Source organism: Pleurodeles waltl, chromosome 7 (assembly GCF_031143425.1).
Source record: "Pleurodeles waltl isolate 20211129_DDA chromosome 7, aPleWal1.hap1.20221129, whole genome shotgun sequence".
Taxonomy (NCBI): Eukaryota; Metazoa; Chordata; class Amphibia; order Caudata; family Salamandridae; genus Pleurodeles; species Pleurodeles waltl.
Genome location: NC_090446.1, coordinates 715297315 through 715312035, shown reverse-complemented (window position 1 = coordinate 715312035; position 14721 = coordinate 715297315). Strand labels below are relative to the sequence as shown.

Sequence of the window (14721 nt, the reverse complement as noted above, 5' to 3'; positions counted from 1 at the left end):
CAATTCTCAGAGCTACAGCTGACGTGCCCACCGCAGCAAGACAATTGTCAAAATGGCCCTTCTACTTGCCAACAGGTGGGAGGCAATAATCTGGATGAGTGGATCCATCGCAAAAAACAGTAATTATATCCAAGATATGACCTACTGCCAAGCTCAAATAAATATTTATGCAGAGGGACTTTGCCCTAAGTCTAGACTAAAGATTTTTGTGGCTTCCCTTCATTCATACCTATTGATATAAGATTCGGTGTGAATGACTGTCCATTAAGACTCTGCTCTGACAGCTATGCCTTTTGTATGTATAGCTACACCATGTTATTATCACTAAGCAGCTCTCCGTTATCCGCAGCCTGCACCATGAGCTGTATAGCACAGTAATCCCTTGTTGTCACAAATAATGCAGGATCCCTTTAATTGTTCAATAAAATGTTACAAAAAAGACTCACACTTAGCCGACCTTAATTGCCTAAGTACACCCAAATCTGCATATGCACCCCGATTTCAGTGATACGATTTACTGGGACCTTTGGACTGGAACTCTCCTCTGGCTGAAACCTCTTGATCTCTTTGCTCACCACCTGCAAGACTGCTCTCACAAAACACACCATCTTGTAAAAAATTGAGTAACTATCCACAGCAAATCCTTACTTCCATGAAAATATGCCATTGTAATATGTACACAAAAGTAAACATATTTGTATTGTCAAGGGTATGTTTATCACCCATTTCTTAATGTAAATGCTAACACCCTGATAAATGCTTATGTACCATGCCGAAGCTAAAATGAACAGTATTTTCTGCCTACGCGCTTCAGTCGCTATAACAACAATTCCTAATAAAAAAAGAATAAAAACGAATAGCTCTAACAACATAGACACAAAATTATACCAAATGTCCTAGAGGTGTCAGAGTTGACCTATAACCTAGTAAAAAGCATCTATAGCATACTTGATAAAAAGTTTCCCATTTTGAGAAAATATTACAACAAATGGAATTACACACCTTAATTTGTACATTGTGTGATGTTTATATACGAATAAACCTTCACATTATCCAATCATTTGTGTTGTTTTTCATACTAAACAGATAAGATTGCCTAGTTTTTAGATCCTAGCTCGGAACTTTGTCCTAAGAAGGGTATTCAATACTAGCTTACAGAGGCCCACAAGGTGAGTATAACTCATAAAATACTCATTTGTTTATTTGAGGTAGGGGTGAAAGCAGATAGTTGGGTCAGTGGAGTTGTGAAGGCCAAGTATACAATAGTTTTCAACCTCAAGTGACCTTCCTGAAAATGAGTGTGAGGTCCAAATTTTTATGACAACATTTACAGCCAAAATTATGGTGGCTTCTTTAAACGTATCTTGGCCACCATTTGCATCCACTTTACTGCTCACAGATGAGGGAAGTATGGCAACAGTACACATCTGAGATGACTAACCCACAATGATTTGTATTTTGCAGCTTTCAGACAGATCCTGCAAGAGAACATTGTATTGGGCAATGTATGATACCAGATCTTTCGCCTCTAAAAATGGATCAAGGTTATCCATCAACTGCAAAGTCAAGGTATGTTATTCCCCCATGACTGCTTCATAATGAGACTCTAGGATGAATGGATCAGAAGATAAAGAGGAGTTGTTGAAAAGGAATATTTATGTACATGTAATCCTAGTTCGCCTCTATAGGAATCTTCATTATAGTGATAAGCACTAAATGGTCCTGCCAAAGAGCAAGATTCTGTAGGACTTTCCTTTGTAAATGGTTTGGAAAGATGTCTAAGGCAAAACAAGTCGAAGTCCAAGCTCAGTGATCGAGAAGCCAGACACCAAACTTCCACAGCATCTGCATTGTTTACCGTCAAGATTCTCACCACCCCGAAGAGTGCCCTTATGGGGAGAAATGTCTGGGAGGACACTTAAGGACAGAAAGATAGGGTGAAGATCATGCTGAAGACCAGCAGTGGTGCCAATAATCTGCTTCTGGAAGGTCAGAGAGGCATGGAATGGGTGCCCATTCTACCACAATTTGCTTCATCACCTCAAAATACTCCCCAAAATGTAGTTCAGGAGAGACCCTGCCGAAAGAAGTACTGATGCTCCTGGACGACAGAGGTTGGGAATAGCTGCCACATGCTCGCTGTCGGAAGCAGGTGCAAAGTGGAGACAACCTTTGAAGTCAAAAGATTCAAGAAAATAGACAATGAAACACTCTCACTTTTTCGGCACAACGCCAGCAACCCAGTAAAGAAGTTAAATCTACCCTCTTCTGAGACTTCTATATCTGGCTCTTATGCGGATGAAAACATGCAAGGCATGAAGTTAGAGACCCTGAAGGCAGATGACTTGAAAAAGGAAAGAAATGCAGAAAACAGTACAGCAATTAGACTTAAGACCACATCTGTTCTTAACAGAGGGTTCAAACCAGTCAGTGGTCGCAATAGTATATACTGCAGAAGTAAAAGAAACAACTTGACCAATTCAGGACATCAAAGACAGAGGAGGATATCAGGCTTCTGCCTCCTGTTAGGCATCAACACTTCCATTGCCTCTTTTCTATTTGCCACTTCAGAGAGAGAAAGAGAGACAGAGAGAGAGAGACAGGAGAATCAGTGGACAACTATCACTACACATATGGGTTCCCAACATTGTAGAAAATAGCTATTCTGAGGTTCGGAGGTTCTCCTCCACCATGCCCCCCACAGAGCCTGCTCAAATCCACCAAAATCTACTTCAGAAAATGTTAACATTTTACTAAACAAGAAAATTGTAAGAAAAGGTCCCTACTTCCCAAAAAGGAACAGGAAAGACCAGCACAAGATTTCAGGCCCATTCTTAACCACAAAACAGCAAGCAGATAGGTAGAAAAGAAAGATTTCACATGTTACTGCTCCATCAGATCGAGCCACAGTAAGGAGACTGGATGTGCACCAGAGATCTACAGGATCGCTAATTTTACATTCTGATTGTAAAGAAATATTGCACATTCCTGAACTTGATGGTGGGCAACAATCCTTACCAGACTCAAATCTCTGACAATATATACATATATTTGTTTAATGCATGGCGTAGATCACTGCACACTTTAGGACAAAAAGGTTTTTCATTTATCCTTACCTGGATGACGGACTGCTGAAATTGTCCCCGTAAGAAGAGCTTCAGCAGTGACTACCCTAAAGTCATGAGGGTAAATCAAGCAAACTCAACATCAATCCCATTCCAATTCATTCACTATATGGGAGCATTCCAAGATAAAGTCAGCAAAGGAGTATCTTTTGAAGTAGAGATTTTCTTTTATCTGTCTGAAGGATCTCAATCTTCCAAAGACTTTATATGCGATGGCCCGTCAGATCTCTTCTCTGCTGGGTCCATGGCACTGTGCATCTTCCTGGTTCCTCATGCAAAAGGACATTGAGACCAGTGCTACTGAGTCTGGTGGATCACTTGTGCCAAGTCTCAATCAGCTGTTAATACAAACTCCAACAGAAGCTGTGCATCCATTAGTTTCCCTGGTGTTCTTCAGAGAATCTTCCGAAAGGTGTTCCTTTTCTTCAGATACAACGTCACAGAATGTACTTATGGATGTCTTCCTTGTGGTATGGAAAGCTCACATGGAACATCCATGGGTTCAGGGCATATGGTCAGAAAAGAAGCTATACCATATCAATACCATATCAATCTCTCAAAACTAAAAGCGACCCACCACATGTCAAAGTATTTCTCCCAAAAATCAAGTCAAACTCTTTTTACTCAGATAGATAACACCACTCCAGTGCATTACCTGAACAAAATGGAAGGAACCTGAATAGGAATTAAGTTTTGAAGCTTTCAAAAAAGTAACAAGTGGGTTATAAAGGAAGTGCTGCATGATGGCTTTTGTGGATGAAGTTTTCCCCAGATTTATTTGCAAACACAGAAAAGGAAAAAATTTCCAAGCTATACCTCCAGATTCTACTAAAAGGGCTTATTGGGGAATTCCATTTTGATAAGCTGGTCACTAAAGTCTGTTTATGCTTTTTCAACAATATACCTGATTCCAAGGGTCACCATCAAATTCAGAAATGTCAAAGTTAGGATAATTCTAATAGAACTCTGATCTCTTGTATATCCAAGGCGTCAGACTTGTTCCAAAACTTCTGACAAAACTCTCCTGCGCTGGAAGGGAGTGCTGGCTCCATCTTGACACCAGAAGTGGAGTTGTGGTGAACTAATTGGAGCCATTCAGCGCCCACTCTGGACCCCAGACGTCTGCTCCCATGTACATTTACAGTGCTGTTCAAGATAGATTCAAAGGAAGAGATCAGCAACATAGCGGTACAGTGCATCAATCTATCTTGGAACCTTATTATAAGACCTATTAGACTTCCTTTCATAACGAGGATGAGGGGGTGTAGGCGAGGCAGCTGCAGGTGCAGTATCCACCGGAAAGATTGTTACCAAATGTAACTTTTGAGTCTGATGGATGTTTCTACCTGCAAATTAGAAACCTCTTGAAGGGATTTAAAAGTACTACCCACACCCAGATGTGGGTGTGAAAGAATGGTCAAAAGAGGAACTCCTGAAGGATTGAGCGAGCAAACTGGCCATCACTTTCCATATCTGAAGCCAAGCCGTAATGTTTGGTGAAGGTCTGAATGGAAGTCCATGTTGCCACTCAGCAAATATAAGCTACAGGCACTCTGCTGGCCATGGTGGAATGAATCCGGCTTTCAGCAGGCAGTTCTTTCTTTGCAAGGGCGTAACACATCTTGATGCACAAGAACATCCAGCAAGACAAAGTCCTCTTCTTTACCATCATGACCTTCTTATTTCCTATGTAACCCATGAAAAGCTGGTCATCAGGCCCAATTGCTTTGGCATGGTCCATCAAAGAGTTAGCCGCACAACAGAGGTCCAGCTAGCGCAACCATTTATTCTCTCTGGGTTTGTGTTAAGGAGAGATGAAAGGTAGGGAGACAGATACAGTGAACCAGATGAATGCGAGTCACCACCGTAGGGACAAAAGCTGCTTCAGTTCTAAGGTAAAGTTTCCCAGCAGGAGCATGTAAACGATGGATGAAGGCTTAGTACCTGGTACTTACCAAGGTAACCAAGGTCTTACCAAGGTAACAGCAACCAGAAAATGGTCTTGAAGTCTAACTCTGGAGGTCCTCAAAGGGAGCACCCATCAAGAAAGTCAAAACCAGGTCCAAATCCCGCTGGCGTGCTACAAAGCGAGTTAGAGGAAACCTGTTTGCCAGTATGTTCAGAAGTCTCAACACTACAGGTTACCTGAAGAGAGACGGCTGTTCCGGGAGGCACAGAAAAGCCAACAAGGTTGCAGTGTACCCTTTAACGGTGTCCTCTGCACAGCCCTAATGGCCCAAAGTGAGGACAAACAGGAGTGTCTTCTACAAGTGAGACATCAAGGTGTCTGCATGATGTTCAGCACACCAAGAAAAGAGTCTATTTAACCTCCCTCAGTGCACCGACTTCGTGGAGGGGTGACAAGTAGAAAATATCCGACTGATTACCTCCAGTGGCAGCTGGTAAGAACTCTGATGCTCTCACTCAGTCTCTAAGCAGGTGTAGGTGCTGGAGGTTGAGGTGCAGAATCTGTCCCTCCAACTGGGAGAGGAAATATGCCCTAAGAAGAAAATGGAGAGTAGGGACACAGGGAGAGGTGTTGCAGGTCTGTATACAACATAGTTCCCAGCCCGTCCATGGAGATGAGAATGACATGGGCCTGGTCTTGGTGAATCTTCCTCAGAACTTGATGAATCAAGGGTATGGGAGGAAACATGAGGATAAACAGAAACCTCCACTTCAACTGAAAAATATCCCATAAGGATACTGGAGGGAACAGCGTCTCCCCACTGGACAGTGTTGTGAAGGACAAAGAAATACACCTGAGGTGACCCCCAGTGAGCAAAGAGTCCTAAACCACATTTGAGTGGAGGAGCCACTCGTAGGCAGCAAGATGATTGAGGATGGTGGCCTGGTTTCTCAGAGCCCCATTTCATTCTGGTACACTCAGGCCCAAAGCTTCAGAGCTGACAGACAGAGAAAATGAAACCCAACTCCTCCCTGACTGTTGACATACCACATTGCAGTCATGTAGTCCATCAGGATCTGGACAGACTGAAGATGAAGAAAAGGGAAAAAGTAATTGGAAGCTGTTTAACTGCCCTAAATCTGAGCAGGATTAAGCCTCTGATATCTGGTCACCTAAATGCTCAACCCACTTGAGGGTGAACCTGTTAGTACCTGGACCACAGCAGGAGGAAGACAGACGAACATCCCTTGAATGAGATTCTCCTCTGCTGACCCTCAATCCGAGTCTGCTGCTGTGTTTCTGGAGACGACCCAACTCCTGCGAGCTGGAACCACCGCTTGCAAGGCACCCTCGTCATATGCCAGTGAACGTTGTGACTAAGAGGATGCTAAGCCAGATCCAGCAGGCAGAGAACCATCAGGAATAAAATCAGAGCTTCTGCACAAAACATTCATAATCATATTCCGAAAGTCCAAATATCTCTGTGGAGGAGGAAGTTTTCACAGTTGTGTTCTAGGTGAGACTTGGATGCGTAAATGTAAAAATTCAAGACGGACAGCAGGAATGGTGTCCCCTGCAAGTGGTGTGATGCCAACTTTGATGATTTGGCTTTGTGAAGCCAGTCGGTGAGGTACAGGAATACCAGGATTTGTGGGAATAATACGGTGTCCCAATGGTTTTGACAGACACCTATATGCTCCTCCCTGCATGTATGCTCAACAAGTAACTGCTGAACCTCCCTCTTGGATTGCGCGTTTTGACACGGGCGGAGGAGGTGGTGGTGTAGGCAATAGGGAAAGAGGAACTGGCAAGTCCCCTGCAATGGAACAATGTCTTGCAGAACAAAGGCGTTCCATTGGAACAAAAAGATTCTCATTGCCAAAGGTGGTCCTGTCACTGAGCTCCCGAGCAGTGTCCTAAACAGTTGAAAGGGGCCTAATGGCCCTCGAGAGGGGACCAACGCAGCTTAACATTTTCATAATAGCATAGAGGAATAAATTCAGGCCAGACACTGAAGTTATAAACTTCAGGTAATCTGGTGCAAGTGTCGTCAAAGGCATTTACAGAGGGGGTCTCTTGTGGAGGAATAATCTCCAACTATTTCACTTCAGTCGAGAGAGCCTGCAGGCGACCTACCTTTTGAGCTCAATCGTCTCCTAGGAGTGTTATCTCTTTTTTTAATGCTTCCTCCTGTTCCTTGGAGGACTTTGATGAAGGAGAAGAATGGAAAATGGAGCAGAATGGAGCAAAATCTGGACAACTGTTGAGCACAACAACCCACCCCCCATTCTTTTACTTCTTAGAGATCATCCAGAGAAGCAGGTCACACGATCTGAAATTGTGCCACGAACAGAGGCGGCAAATGCAAAAAGAACAAGGTGATGGATGGAATGCTTGAATTAATCTCAGCCACTGGCAATCGCTCGCTGCATCCCAATACATCATTTTTTTGCCAACCGTGCCACCGGAGTTTGGACTCCGCCATATACAAATCAGTCTTGACCCTGCTCCTCATGGGAACGGTTCAGCCCGAACTGCCAGGCCTGGCCCTCCCTGACCCGGAAAACAAGCAACCTAGGACCGGTTTCGCCCTAGTTAGGGCTTTTCAGCCTGCTATAGGCTGGTTTCAGTGACACATTGAACCAGTGACCCATGTCTGGGCATACCCAGTGGACTGAGGATGGCAAATGCATAAAGAAAATGGTGATGGATGGAATGCTTGAATTCATCTCAGCCACTGGCAATCGCTCGGGCGGGGAAGACTCGAATGGAGGCACCACAGACTGTCATCATAGGAGACTATGTTTGACATCTGGCTGTCATATGTGCGTTAAGGCTAAAACTCTGCTTCCTTTTGGTGGAAGGAAGGAGATGGGGCACATTGCCCTACAACAAGGCACTATTTTGAAGTAGGTAATTGGAGAGCAACGAAAAGGACCTCAAACCTAAGGAAAGAAACTCTTGGCCCACGTTGAAAGGTGTAAAAAAAAAAAGCAAACAAAAACAAAATCCCGAAGTGACATTAGGGTGCTCGGGTGGTACCACTTGTGGTGTTGAGATGGAACAAGTGCCCCTTACTTGTGTGGGAGAGCTGTCACAAGTTTCCAGATTCAGTCTGGTGTCTAGAATATTCAAGAGGGGATGAAACTGCAAGCAGAACTATATATAAGAATAATTGTCACTGGTGGTTTACAGACCTTCTACACTTTTCACAATGTCCACCTCTTCAGGATAAGTAGTCAGATCCAGCATTGCAACCTTCTATCATTCACCTTGGCAGTCTGGCAATGGAACTGTTACAACCTGGACATTTATATCCTCTGCAAGGATGTATGGACATTTTAATGGAAGCGATGAATTCATCTACCATGCTGTCAAATGCTTTCAAACCGACGAGGTTTTGCACCTGCTGTATTCAGAACATCTACCAAGCACATTCACAAATAGAGTTAACCTTTCCTCAGAAAGCCTTATATGCCATACTAAAGACCTTTCCCTCTCGGTTTTCTTCAAAGACTTAATATTGATAAAAGCTTTCTCCATCATAACTGAGTCCGTCAGGCTCTCACAATGTATGCTGAAAATATTGCTGGAAATCCGTTTCTGTAGTTTACAACCTACATTTGGAGTACACTTCTAATATTTTGTGGACTCACAAATATCATAAACAGTATTCCCAACACTATATGAACCATGTACAAGGACTCCACCAACTGCCAAAAGTTTACTGAAGCATTTTTCCACTACTTGAACTCTGCATGAGTAATTTAGTCTAAAAGGTATGTATGAACATTTCACCATTTATCGACTCAAGGCAGAAGCCCATTCCACAACAAAGTACAAATCTTTCAGACATAAGTAGCAAACATTTTTGCTCAAATACATCATAGTTTGTCAATAAATACAGAATGTCAAGGAAGCAAATTGTGATATATCACCAAGGATCACTTCATAAATAACATATTCCCGTCCTTTGCAAGTCCGTTTGGACTTTTTGTCTTAAATTGAGTGGCCCTCATTTTACTCTTAAAAAAAGTCCTACTTTTCTAGGTCCAATGCTCAGTCATCTTTTACAATATCATGCTTGAAATTAATTTGGAAAAGAAGGGAAGAGGATAGTGGTGACCAGTAAGACAGTCAGAATTTTGTTACTGTGTTCTTTTACCTTTGGTTTATTAAATAAAAATAGAAAGGAAAATGTTACTTACCCAGTAGACATCTGTTCATGGCATTTAGTGCTGCAGATTCACGTGCTTTGCATAAGTCCGACATTTAGTGTTGGGCTCGGAGAGTTGCATGTTGTTTTTGTTCAAAGAATCTTTTTGAGTCACGAGGTCAAGGGACTCCTCCTCTCGGTAATACTGCACATGGGCATTGAGTCATTTGTCAAGATTGTTTTCCCGCAGGCGGATGAAGTAAAGAGTGTATAAATGTATAAGTACATGTATAGTAAAGAAATTAAATGTCTATGCAATGTATATATAGATATACAATATATTGTACTACGACTATAGGCTCCCGTGGAGGAGGGAGAGCACGTGAATCTGCAGCACTACATGCCACGAACAGATGTCTACTGGGTAAGTAACATTTTCAGTTTGATGGCATGTGTAGCTGTAGATACAAATGCTTTGCATAGACTGTAAAGAAGTCCCCTCCAAAGTAAGCGGTGGTTAGCCTGTAGGAGTTGAAGTAGCTTGAAATAATGTTTTAGCTGTCCAACCTTTGCTTGTTGGCTAGATAGCACACCCACACAGTAGTGTTTAGTAAATGTGTATGGCGTAGACCGTGTGGCAGCTTTAAATATGCCTGCCATTGGTATAGTCCGCAAGAATGCCATTGAAGCTCCTTTTTTCCTAGTGGAATGTGCTTTAGGAGTTACTGGTAACTGTCTTTTAGCTTTAAGATAGCAGGTTTTAATACACTTCACTAGCCATGTAACCCATTTTTTGAGATAGGATTACCTTTGTGAGGTTCTGAAAATGCCAAAAAGAGTTGTTTTGATTTCCTAAAATCTTTTGTTCTGTCTATACAGTATGGGAGAGCTGTTAACATCATGGGTGTGTAGAGCTCTTTCAGCAACTGAATCTGGCACTGGAAAGCAACTCCACTAACTGATTGATATGAAAAGGTGAAACTACCTTTGGTAAGAATTTTGTATTTGTTTAAGAACTGGATTTGAAAGAAAGGTTCTTCTAAAGTGAACGCTTGAATTTCGCTAACTCTTCTTAAAGAAGTGATTGCTACTAAGAAAGCAACCTTCCACGATAGAAACTGTAAAGCAGTGGTTCCCAACCTTTTGACTTCTGTGCACCCCAACGTTATCATTACTGGATCCAGGGGACCTCCACCGAATCATTATTGGAATCTGGGGACCCCCTGATTCAGTACTGAAAACTGGGAACCTAATCTGTTGATCTTATTTAATTTACTAATCAGTCACGGACCCCCTGAGGAGGCTTCACGGACCCCGGACCACAGGTTGGGAACCACTGCTGTAGAGTACAACAATGCATATGTTCCAATGGTGGCCCCAGGCATCTTGTTAGTACGATGTTAAGATTCCACAAAGGAGCTGGTGGAATGACTCTTAAGATCCCCCCCCCCCCCATAAAGGCTTTTATGGGCCAGATGTAGGAAAGGATTTGCGAGTCGCAAACGGCAAAAACTGCCGTTTGCGAGTCGCAAATCGCATTTTCCTATGCAGAAATGCATTTTGCTAGTCGGGACCGGTAGTGGTATGCAATACCATTTGGTGTCGCAGTTACCATCCACTTGAAGTGGATGGTAACCCCCTCGCAAATTGGAAGGGGTCCCCATGGGACCCCTTCCCCTTTGTGAATGGAACCAAAACAATTTTTTCAGGGCAGGTAGTGGTCCAAGGGACCACTACCTGCCCTGAAAAAATACCGAAACTAAAGGTTTCGTTTTTTTTTTAAGTGCAGCTCGTTTTCCTGCTTTATTTAAAAGCAGTCACGAACATGGAGGTCTGCTGTGGTCTTCACTTGTTCTTTGAAAATGTCAGATGAATGTCTGAGCATTCCTGGGAGCACTGGGAGACATTGCTATTTTTTGTTTGTAGACGCTAATCTGTCAAAGAGGAAATCTTGCTCTATATGATATGTATGCATCTGCTCATTATGAAAGGCAGCTGCTCTGGCTATAACCTGGTTATGTGCAGTAGTGTCTTCTGGTGGGGAAGGTCTAGCAGGATACAGGTCTGGGCCATGTGTAAGAATGGGATCAGGATCATATACATCCCATGGATCCATATCCTGCTGGTCATCACTAAAGTCATCCCTATCTGGTGAGGATGTCTGTGGTGAAAACTGCGTTTCATATGTGGGTAATGGTGGTGGTGTGGAAGGAAGAGTAGGAGAAAGTGGTGATGAAGGCTGTTTTTGTTTTGTAGCCTTTTCCTGCTTCTAGTCTTTTGAGACCCTGTTTGGTGGAGGTGCATCCTCTAAGGTCTCATGAAAAGTTAATTTCCTCTTAAAGGACATTGGAGAAGTATCAATTACTCTTCCTGTGTCCTTCTGAATGTGCAATTTTTGCTGTTTAGCATTCATCACCTCTAAAATAAGTTGTATGTCCAATGATTCTTGGGTAGAAGTAGTATGTTTACTACTTGTGGCTTGCGAATCTGACGTTTTAGACACTGAGGCCCTCATTATGATGTTGGCGGTAAATCCCGCTTACCGCCACGCTGACGGCTGACAACTTACCGCGGCGGATATCCGTTCACCATATCATCACACACACACACACACACCAATCCAACAGAATTCAGTCACAGACACAAATCCGCCAGACCAAAGGTCAGTGATAAAGTGGCGGTATCACAACCCACACCGTTACGGCAACAGAACAACGCCCACCACAATATGACCCACAAATCACCACAGCGGACATTCAACGGCAGTAAACCATTGGCGGTACACCCCCCCACACTCACAATGGACACCCGCAGACAAAACACCACCACATGAAACAATTCAAACAATACACACACCTGACACCCATACACACACCACACCCACAACACTTTAAAACACACACCGACAGTACCCACAACCCCTTATGAATACAAATCATTGGCATGAGACTGACACCAAGACCACGTAGCCTACTAGAGCCACACACCACATCACACTACCCAAAACATTACCCAACACACCCTCACATAACACCCATGGCACCACAAAGACACCCCCGTTTCACAGAGGAGGAGTTAAGGTCATGGTGGAGGAAATTGTCAAGGTAGAGCCACAGACATTTGGAGCACAGGTGCAGCAAATATCTATAACTCGGAAGATGGAGCTTTAGCGGAGAATCGTGAACAGGGTCAACTTTGTGGAACAGCACCTCAGAACAAGGGACTACATCAGGAAGAGGTGGAATGACCTACAGGGGAAGGTACGTTCCATAGCAGCAAGACACCAGCTCGCTATCCAGAGGACTGGCGGTGGACCCCCATCTCTTCCCCCACAACTCACAGCATGGGAGGAGCAAGTCTTGGCAATACTGCATCCTGAGGGCCTGGCTGGAGTCGGAGGAGGGCTGGACTCTGGTAAGTCAACTCTCAACTATTATCACCCCCTACCTGCATGCCATCACATACCCTCACTCCCATCACTCCACTACATCCCACACACTCCACCATCACACCTCCCTAATCCCAATGCCAAGCCCTGCATGCTGTACCGATGCATGGACACTCATCACTAAAGCATGCACAGCATAGAGAACTAACAATCCCACCATACACCAACATACACAAGTAAAAGTTGGCAGGGCAACACCAACCATAGAGGGAAGCCACGGATGTACAATATATCATACACATTAACCATAACACATCATTTACATCACCACAGGTACCTCTGCCAATGTCACTGGAGAGGAGGTGCCAGCACTATCCAGTCCCCCAACTGAAGAGGCCCACAGTGATGACAGTAACTCTGGTCTTCAGGATCTGGACGATCTACCTGGCCCATCAGGGACCACTGGACAGCCCAAGCACTGGTCACAGACCACCACAGAGCATCCCTCATCAGGAAACACCACCACAGCACCCACCCAGCGTACCCACACCTCTGTCCCAAGGACACGTCAATCAGCATTGTGTCTACCTGTACAGAGACCCCAGGTCACACCTCATACTTAAAACAAACATGGACCTGGGGTCAATGGTACTGGGCACACGGTTCTGGGCACAGAGGCACAGTCCACGAGGGACACTGGGAGGACTGCTGTGCACCAGGCAGAGGACAGGCCAGAGAACCGACTGCCCAGTAGGCACACTCCGAGATCCTGGGAGCCTACCAACTATCCCAGGACACAATGGGTCAGATCCTGGACGGCTGCAGGAGGGACAGTATCAGGGGAACAGGGAGGACTTGCAGGCCATCAACAACACCCTGATCTCCATAGCAGGAGTGCTGGCAGACACTGTCAACTTTATGAGGGAGGCAGTGTCACATCAGCAGGCCCCTGCCACTAGCCAGTCATCTGAACAGCCTTCCACTTCTGCTGCGGCTAGTGGCCAGGAGGCCCCACCACAGGACTCTCAGGCCACCAGCACCCCTCCCCCTGCAGAAGGTGAACCACCCCGCAAACGTTCCCTGCAGCAGGAAATGAGAGTCTCCTGATTGTCCCCCTTGTGTCCCACACAGGCAACCTTTTCCACCCCGAACTGCCATTGCTCCCCTTCCTATGTCCCCTTGGACTCTGCACCTGTACTACAAACGGACTGGAGCAATACCCTGGACTTTCATCTATCATCAACCCATTCGATTGCACCTTCTCCCTATATGTTAACACTTCAATAAATATCCTTAGAAAAAAACTGATCGCGAGTATGTCATGTATATCAAATATGTATTGTTTGAAACAGGTAAAACCACTGCAAATGAACTGTACATAGAATGAGCAAAGAATAATGACCTGTAGCTGGCTGTAGTGATCACACCAAGAGTATTTGCTAAACCACCAACATCTGCAAAATGAATAGCCAGAGGGAGCAGTAAGTGGGCATTGGATTGGGATTGGGAATTACCAGCATGCCAATGCCACACAGAATACAACCACAGCCATTGAAATGTAAATTTACACTGTATGTTTCATTGGAAGTACTGACGGATTACAGTTGTTCTGTTGTCCTCATCCTCTGCCTCCTCATCCTCGCTGTCCAGAGGGTCAACTGCTGCCACAGGGGCATTTCCAGTCTCCTCCTCCTGCAGAAAAGGTACATGGCGTCTGAGGGCCAGGTTGTGCCACATGCAGCATGCTACTAATATCTGGCAGACCTTCTTGGGTGAGTAGCACAGGGATCCACCTGTTAGATGGAGGCACCAGAACCTGGCCTTCAGAAGGACAAAGATCCTTTTATTTATCCTTATGGTTCGCCCATGTGCCTCATTATAACGTTCGTCTGGCCTTGTCCTGGCATTCTTCACAGGGGTCAGCAGCCGTGATAGGTTTGGGTAGGCAGAGTCACCTGCAATTATTGAGGGACAACATTTCACTATCCTACATGGCCCACACCATACACCAACATATACTGGGTGGGAACCAGGGATCACCTATTAGCCACACCCTGTGCCTCTGTAGTTGGGCCATAACATTTGGGATGCCGCTATTCCTCAAGACAAAGGCATAATGCACCGACCCTGGATACTTAGCATT

At 44.5% G+C, this 14721-nt stretch overlaps 1 protein-coding gene across 2 annotated transcripts in view; it reads right to left on the bottom strand.

The window, feature by feature from the left end:
• Window positions 1–14721, bottom strand: part of MEIKIN (meiotic kinetochore factor) — a 637531-nt gene that overhangs the window by 147220 nt on the left and 475590 nt on the right. The window lies entirely within an intron of this gene.